Source organism: Manis javanica, chromosome 14, assembly GCF_040802235.1.
Source record: "Manis javanica isolate MJ-LG chromosome 14, MJ_LKY, whole genome shotgun sequence".
Lineage (NCBI taxonomy): Eukaryota > Metazoa > Chordata > Mammalia > Pholidota > Manidae > Manis > Manis javanica.
In genome coordinates this window covers 6,490,211-6,497,710 of record NC_133169.1, presented here as the reverse complement: position 1 = coordinate 6,497,710, position 7,500 = coordinate 6,490,211, and the positions used below count along the sequence as shown (strand labels likewise).

Here is a 7,500-nt window from a genome sequence, read left to right as displayed (position 1 = left end):
CGGCAGGAGTCCTTGAAGTGACAGGCGTGCCTGCAGCGGGGTGAGGGTAGTGGAGAGAAAACCGTGTGTGCGGGTTAGCGGGCAGGACGGGAGGCGCGTGGCTGAGCGTTGGGCGGGAGCCGCGCAGGTGCCTGGGCGGGCGGTGGAGAGGAAGCGTAGCCGGGGGCTGGCCGCGTGCTGGCTGGAGCAAAAGGGCACGGCACGCTGCATGGGCCGGGAATCGAACCCGGGCCTCCCGCGTGGCAGGCGAGAATTCTACCACTGAACCACCCATGCTCCCGTGGCCACCACCACCCGACGCGCTTGTTCAACTTGTTCAATTTGAGCAGGAGGCGGACGCGTGGCCCAAAAGGGAGGCCCCGGGCACGGCTAGGGCCCTAGAGGGCCGTGCGGATTGCGGGACGGTAGCACTAAGGCGCAGAGGGACGGAGGAGGACTCGGCCCATCCTGCACCTACCTGCACTCCCCAGTACGGGGCCGCCGCCACACGGACGCGGTCGCCAGAGGAAGCCGGGAGCCAGACCAAGCGTGACCCGAGCGCGCGAGTGAACGCCCACCAGGGCAGCCCATCTGTGGCGGGTGCGGCTGAGCACCGACGATCCCTTCAGAGCCGCAGCCCCGACTCCGAGGCCCTTTGGCGGCGGGATATCTAGCCTGTGCCGCGTGTGCCAGGCCGGACTGGGGGTGGAGAAGGGAGCGCGGGCTGCGCGCTGCCTGGGGGTGGTGGCGGTGCCCGCGTGTGTCCGTGTGGGTGTGTGCATCGCACGTCTGTGTCTGCACGTCTGCGCTCGCGCGTGTCTGAATCTGCGTGCGTGTGCGCGTGGACGTGTGTCTCTGCGTCTGAGACGGCGGCCTCCCAGCGCCGCCGGCGCCCCCGAGGGACGCTACGGCCAGAGACCAAAGGTGTTTGCGCTTTGGCCGGCGGCACCCCGCGCGGGTCCCGCTCTAGTGCTTTTGGTGCGACGCACGACCGCAGAGCGAAGAAAGGCAGGCAGGAGGGCAGGGAGGGTGGAGGGAGGCTGAGAAGGAAGAGAGGTGGAAGTGAGGAAGGAAGGAAAGAGGAAGAGAGGATGGGGGAATGAAGGGGGTGACACGAGGAAGGGAGGAGAAATGCATTTTCGCGAGGGTTCGGGTCGCTGGAGCCCGCTCACGGGCCTATGGGCGCCAGGCAGGCAGGCGTGGCTGTGCCTAAGAGGCTCCGGCGTCCGAGAGGCGTGGGTACCGCAGGAGCTGGAAGTGCGGCGAGGTGGCAGGAGCGCGAGTGCGGCACGGAGCGTCCGGCCGTCAGGGGCGGCGCAGGCCTGGCCGGGCGCATTGTTTGTGCGTGCTAAAAGGTGGGCTTGTCAGGAGTGGGATTCGAACCCACGCCTCCAGGGGAGACTGCGACCTGAACGCAGCGCCTTAGACCGCTCGGCCATCCTGACGGCGGTGCCAGGCTCGCCGCCGCTCGCCTGGCTGGGAGCCGACGCCAACCGCCGGGCTCTCGGCCTGGCGCGCGCGCGCGCTTGGCGCCTGGCGGGCGGCTGTGTGCGCGCGCCACGGGACGCGACGGGCGCGCGGGCCGACCGGACGCGGAGCCAGGTCAGCAGACGCCCCTGGCTCGGCCTCCGCCGGCGCCGCCCCCGCGCCCGGCCTCGGCCGCCACCAGCGCGGCTGCCGCGGAGCCGCGGCGCGGCGCGCGCCCACCTCCCGCACACACGCGGCCTCGCTTGCCCTCGAGGACCTCTTCCTCCCGGCACGAAGCCCGCGTCGGGGGCGATAGGCAGCGCGCGCTCGGAGGAGGCAGCGCCGCCCGCCTCGCTCCCTCCGGCCCCCACCCCACCGCTCCCCACCCCACTCCCGGGTGCGAGTGCTGGTGCTCGTCCCGCTCCCAGGACGGGTCGCGGGCGGGGGCCGCTTTGTTGGGCGACGGGGTTGGTTGGTTTGGTGTCGGGGCGGGGCCGCGCACGGGCACGTGGCGGGCGCCCGCGGCGGGCAGGCGTTCGAGGGCAGGGTAGGCGACGGCCGGCAGCCGCGGAGCGGTCGGGCGTCAGGGCGCCAGCCGCCGCCGTCCTCGTTAGTATAGTGGTGAGTATCCCCGCCTGTCACGCGGGAGACCGGGGTTCGATTCCCCGACGGGGAGGCCAGACGCCCTTTTTGGTGGCTGGCGCCGCTCTCCGCCCGTCCAGCCGCTCGCCCCCGGGGACCCCTTCTTGTCCTCCCTCCGCCCTCCAGCGAGCCGCAGGGCGCCATCTCGTGCCCAGCCCGCCCACCGCCGACCATATACATGCCCACTCCCACCCCCACTCCCATTCCCTTCTTCCTCGCGGGGCGCTGGGTTGGTCGCCACGGCCGAGCCAGGGCCTCCTCTCGCCCGTCCCCACGGCGCCGGACGAGAGCCCCCGCCTCAAGTGGCTGCCGCCCTGGGCCCCTGGCGACGCGACGCACAGATGCCCAGCTGCCCAGCTGCCCAGCTGCCGAGACGGCTGGCAGGCGGATCCGTGCCCTCTGGCTGCGGGAAGCGGCCTTGCCGAGCGGCCGCTGCACCAGGGCTTCGTCCGGCCAGCCGGGGGGCGGGTTGGGAGGTCGCGGAGGCCCCCGGCAGCGGCAAGGCAGCGAGAGCGCCCCCCAGAGGCGGTCCAGGGCAGGGCGCGAGGGACTGGGGCGACTCCGCCCGGTGGACGGCCGTGGGTGGGTGGCGCCTGTGGCGGTGCCGAGCGGCAGAGCTGCCGAGCTGCCGAGCTGCCGAGCTGCGTGCAGGGCGTCGTGACGGAGCTGCGCCAGGCGGACCTGGCGGCGGGAATGCGCTCGTGCGAGCCGAGGGCCTGGCGTCTGGGGCCGGCTCGGGCCGTGCAGCGTTGGTGGTATAGTGGTGAGCATAGCTGCCTTCCAAGCAGTTGACCCGGGTTCGATTCCCGGCCAACGCAGCCCGCCCACCTTTTGCCAAGCTCCAGCGACGGCCCAGCCGGGGCTGGGGCCCGGGAGCCCAGTAGCTCGCACCGCGGCCGGGTGCGCGCAGTGTTTTGAGCTTCGAGTGTGCTGCAGGCGGAGAGGAGGCTAGGGCCACGCCAACTGCCAAGGGCGCCGGGCGGCTGCACTTGGAGCTCCCTGGAGTGGGCCGGGGCCTGGGCGCCGGGCCCAGGAGCTGCAGGCCAGGGCCGAGGCTTCACGCTCCCTGGTGGTCTAGTGGTTAGGATTCGGCGCTCTCACCGCCGCGGCCCGGGTTCGATTCCCGGTCAGGGAAATCTTTCTTCTTCTCCCCTGCCCACCGACCTCGCCTCTCCAGCGCGCGAGGCCGCCCGCCCACGAGGCGATCCCCACCACCCCATCCCCTCTTTTAGCCCAGGCCACTGCTCGCCGGCTTCGCCCTCGCCCCGCGCCCTCGGCGACCCCAACAGGGTTCCCCGGAACCCTGCACGCCCGCCCAGCCCAAGCCCAAGCCCAAGCCGTGCACGGTCCAGCCGCCCGCGGCCCTTTTGGCCTGGCTCGCCCACCTGAGGGCTTTGGCGCCTTCCGCTCCTCCTCCTCCTCGGCCGCTCCCCTCGCTCCCGCTCCCGGTGGGTCCTCAGCCCGAGTGGCCGGGGCAGCCTCTCCCCCTCCCCGCTGTCGCCACATGCACACAAACCCGCGTCCCGACACCGCATGCGTGGGGACCCTCCGGCGCCCGTGGACCGCTGCCGCCGCGACCCACCCGAGGGCTGACGAGCCTCCCCCTCCTTCCTTCCCGTCGCCGTCGTGGGGGCGGGGGCGGCAGGGCAATCTCCCACAAGTCGGGCCACGTGCCGGGTCCTGCGCTCCCCTGCCTCGCTCCTCATGGCAGCGGGCGCTCCTGCCGCGCTCCGGGCCTGGCCCCCGACTAGCTGCGTCTCCCGTGGGCCGCTGATCGGGCTCCACGTGCGGCCTGGTCTCGGGCCGCGAGGAGAGCAGAGAACCCTACTGCACTGCACGCACGAGGTGGAGGAGGTGTGAACACGAATCTGGACGCGTGGGGGTGGCCTGGCCACCGGACGGTGCAGGTGAGAGAGCAAGGGGGGGGATAAAGAAAGCCACTCAGGAAAACCCAACGGCCAAGCAGACGGGGTGGGGCGGTTGGGGTCCGGGGGGGGCGCGGGGGGCCGTGGGCGTGGTGTTGGTGGAAGCAGGCGGGTGACAGGGTGGACGTCGAGCCAGCGTTTCCTTCGAATCGCATTAGCAATGCTCTGGTTCCAATGACAGCGTGGCAAGTGCGTCACCCGGGGCATCCCGCCCCACCCCCTGCCTCCAGCCCGCAACACCCCGACCCTACCGCCCAGATGGACTTCTGCCAGGTCCCCATTGCCGCCTAGCCGCACGTCCCTAGCCCAGAGGTACTGCATCCCTCGGTCCATGCCTGTACCCATCATCTTCTGCAGATGCTCCCCGAGGTAAGTCGCACACCCCAGTCTCCTTCCCGCCAAATCTCGGGCTCCCGCCTCGGCCAGGAGTCCGACGTTTACTCGCAGATGGTCTCCTCCGGATGCGAAGCGGATCGCCGGTGGGCCGCACGACCCTGCGCGGGCACCCTCTCCGGAGGTGAACAAAGCCGTGTCCCACGTGGGCGGGAGCCCCCATGGGCGGGCCGCTGCTTACCATCACCGCAGGAGGTCCCCTCACCGCCCTTGCCGGTGTGCTGGGGGTGAGCGTGGGTGGGTCACAGTGCGGGATGAGGGCGCTTGTTTCTGCGGGTGCACTCCCATGTGCGGGTAAGAACCCCGAGACAAGATGACCTCACGAGGAGCAGACGATGGCGCCTCGCGTGCTGGCAAGTGGGGAAAGGAGTCCAGGGTGCCCGGGCACAGCGTGGGCGCAGAGGTGTGGGACTGGCCACTGAGGCAGGAGCTCTGCTGAGGCCTGGGGCGGCACGACCTTTTGGCCCACGGGCGCTTTGTGCACGCGGGTCGGCGAGCTCTGGAGTAGGGGCGGGGTCGGAGTAGGAGCGCGCCTGAGCAGCCTGTGGCAGGGCAGGGGCAGGACTGGTGGGAGTGAGGCTCCGGGCCTGGAAGAGGGAGACGAGGGGGGTAGGGCCCAAGGGGTTGGTGGCGTATGTAGGGGGCGAGCCGGGAGGCTGGAAGGAGCAGCAGGTGGCAGGCTGCAAGGAGGAAGATGGATGCCCCTGTGGTCAGAGAGGACCTCGGCGGGCAGGCCAGTCTGCTGTGCGGGGCTGTGCTGTGCTGGGCTGGACTGGGCTGCAAGGTGGTGAGGCAAAAGGAGGCGGGGAGCGGTGTTGGGGATGGGGGAAGGAGGAAGGAGGTGGGGGTAGGAGTGGCCATGGCCGTGGACTTGGATGTGGACATGCGGGGGGTGCGGGTGGGAAGCGGGCAGGGGAAGGACCTTGACAGCGGAGAGCTGGCTAGACTCCAGGACTAGACGCCGTCCCAGTGGGGCGGAGAATGTAACTGCCCCTGGAGACATCAACGACGTCCCTCCCATCAGGCTAAGCAGTCTGGTCTCAGGGGTGCGTGCGTGTGTGTGCATGTGCGTGTGTGTGTGTGTGTGTGTGTGTGTGTGTGTGTGTGTGTGTGTTTCGGGGGGGATTGAGATGAAAAGAGGACAAAGGGACAAATGCAACGGCGATCTTTGACAAAGGAGGACTGAGAAAGCCGGCGGCTGGTAGAGGTGACGGTGGGGACGATGGTGAGAGAAAGGTGGTGGGGCTGGTGGTGGACTTGCGGTTGGTGCTGAGAGTTCTGGGGCGCGGGGTGGTGGTCGCGGAGGTGTTTCGCGCTGGTGCCGACTGGGTGGGTCTTGGGGCTAGTGGGGGTGGCGGTGGCTTCAGTGGTGCCACGAGGAGAGGAGCGGGGCCAGTGGTTGAGCAGAAATGTCGCGGGATGAAGGGAACCCAGAGGGCGCGCGCTGCGATGATACTGTGGAATTGCTGGAAACCTCGCCACTCGCCATAACGACTTTGTGGCCCTGCGGGAGAACGCGACGAGGGAAGAGTGACTCCTAGGGGTGGCAACTTCGTTGGTACTGGTTGTGCAAACACAGTCTAATAGTAGGAGTGTGGGCAGAGCGAGCCAGAGAGCGAGGAAACACCGCGAAAGGTGGAGAAGTGGAGCGTGCGAGTGGCAGTGCAGACGCGGTGCCTGGCAGGAGTCCTTGAAGTGACAGGCGTGCCTCCAGCGGGGTAAGGGTAGTGGAGAGAAAACGGTGTGTGGGAGTGGCCATGGCGGTGGACTTTGATGTGGACATGGTGGGAGTGCGCGTGGGAAGCGTTCAGGGGAAGGACATTGACAGTGGAGAGCTGTCTAGACTCCAGGTCTAGACGCCGTCCCAATGGGGCGGAGACTGTAACTGCCCGAGAGACATCAACGACCTCCCTCCCATCAGGCTAAGCAGTCAGATCTCAGGGGTGCATGTGTGTGTGTGTGTGTCTTTGCGTGTGTGTGTGGGGGCGGGGGTGGCGGGGGCGTGGAGGGATTGAGATGAAAAGAGGCCAAAGCGACAAATGCAACAGGCGATCTTTGACAAAGCAGGACTTAGAACGCAGGAGGCTTGTAGAGGTGGTAGTGGGGGTCCAGGGTGGGAGCATGGTGGTGGGGCTGGCGGTGGACATGCGGTTGGTGCTGAGAGTTCTGGGGCGCAGGGTGGTGGTCGTGGAGGTGTATCACGCTGGTGCCGACTGGGTGGGTCTTGGGGCTGGTGGGGGTGGCGGTGGCTTCAGTGGTGCCACGAGGAGAGGAGCGGAGCCAGTGGTTGAGCAGAAATGTCGCGGGATGAAGGGAACCCAGAGGGCGCGCGCTGCGATGATACTGTGGAATTGCTGGAAACCTCGCCACTCGCCATAACGTCTTTGTGGCCCTGCGGGAGAACGCGACGAGGGAAGAGTGACTCCTAGGGGTGGCAACTTCGTTGGTACTGGTTGGTGCAAACACAGTCTAATTGTAGGAGTGTGGGCAGAGCCAGCCAGAGAGCGAGGAAACACCGCGAAAGGTGGAGAAGTGGAGCGTGCGAGTGGCAGTGTAGACGCGGTGCCTGGCAGGAGTCCTTGAAGTGACAGGCGTGCCTCCAGCGGGGTAAGGGTAGCGGAGAGAAAACGGTGTGTGGGAGTGGCCATGGCGGTGGACTTTGATGTGGACATGGTGGGAGTGCGGGTGGGAAGCGGTCAGGGGAAGGACCTTGACAGCGGAGAGCTGTCTTGACTCCAGGTCTAGACGCCGTCCCAGTGGGGCGGAGACTGTAACTGCCCCAGAGACATCAACGACCTCCCTCCTATCAGGCTAAGCAGTCAGATCTCAGGGGTGCATGTGTGTGTGTGTGTGTGTGTGTCTTTGCGTGTGTGTGTGTGTGGGCGTGGGTGGCGGGGGCGTGGAGGGATTGAGATGAAAAGAGGCCAAAGCGACAAATGCAACAGGCGATCTTTGACAAAGGAGGACTCAGAAAGCCGGAGGCTGGTAGAGGTCGTATTGGGGACCACGGTGGGAGCATGGTGGTGGGGCTGGCGGTGGACATGCGGTTGGTGCTGAGGGTTCTGGGGCGTGGGTTGGTGGTCGTGGAGGTGTT

General features: G+C 68.1%; 5 non-coding genes across 5 annotated transcripts; 3 read left to right on the top strand and 2 right to left on the bottom strand.

Annotated features, from left to right (window-relative positions):
- Positions 1–205: 205 nt before the first annotated feature.
- On the bottom strand, positions 206–276 carry TRNAG-GCC (transfer RNA glycine (anticodon GCC)). Its single transcript has one exon. It is a non-coding gene; the product is annotated as a tRNA-Gly (tRNA).
- Positions 277–1,341: 1,065 nt separating this feature from the next.
- TRNAL-CAG (transfer RNA leucine (anticodon CAG)) lies at positions 1,342–1,424 on the bottom strand. The gene has a single exon. It is a non-coding gene; the product is annotated as a tRNA-Leu (tRNA).
- Positions 1,425–2,050: 626 nt separating this feature from the next.
- TRNAD-GUC (transfer RNA aspartic acid (anticodon GUC)) lies at positions 2,051–2,122 on the top strand. Its single transcript has one exon. It is a non-coding gene; the product is annotated as a tRNA-Asp (tRNA).
- A 712-nt stretch (positions 2,123–2,834) lies between these two features.
- On the top strand, positions 2,835–2,906 carry TRNAG-UCC (transfer RNA glycine (anticodon UCC)). Its single transcript has one exon. It is a non-coding gene; the product is annotated as a tRNA-Gly (tRNA).
- A 245-nt stretch (positions 2,907–3,151) lies between these two features.
- TRNAE-CUC (transfer RNA glutamic acid (anticodon CUC)) lies at positions 3,152–3,223 on the top strand. The gene has a single exon. It is a non-coding gene; the product is annotated as a tRNA-Glu (tRNA).
- Positions 3,224–7,500: the final 4,277 nt, after the last annotated feature.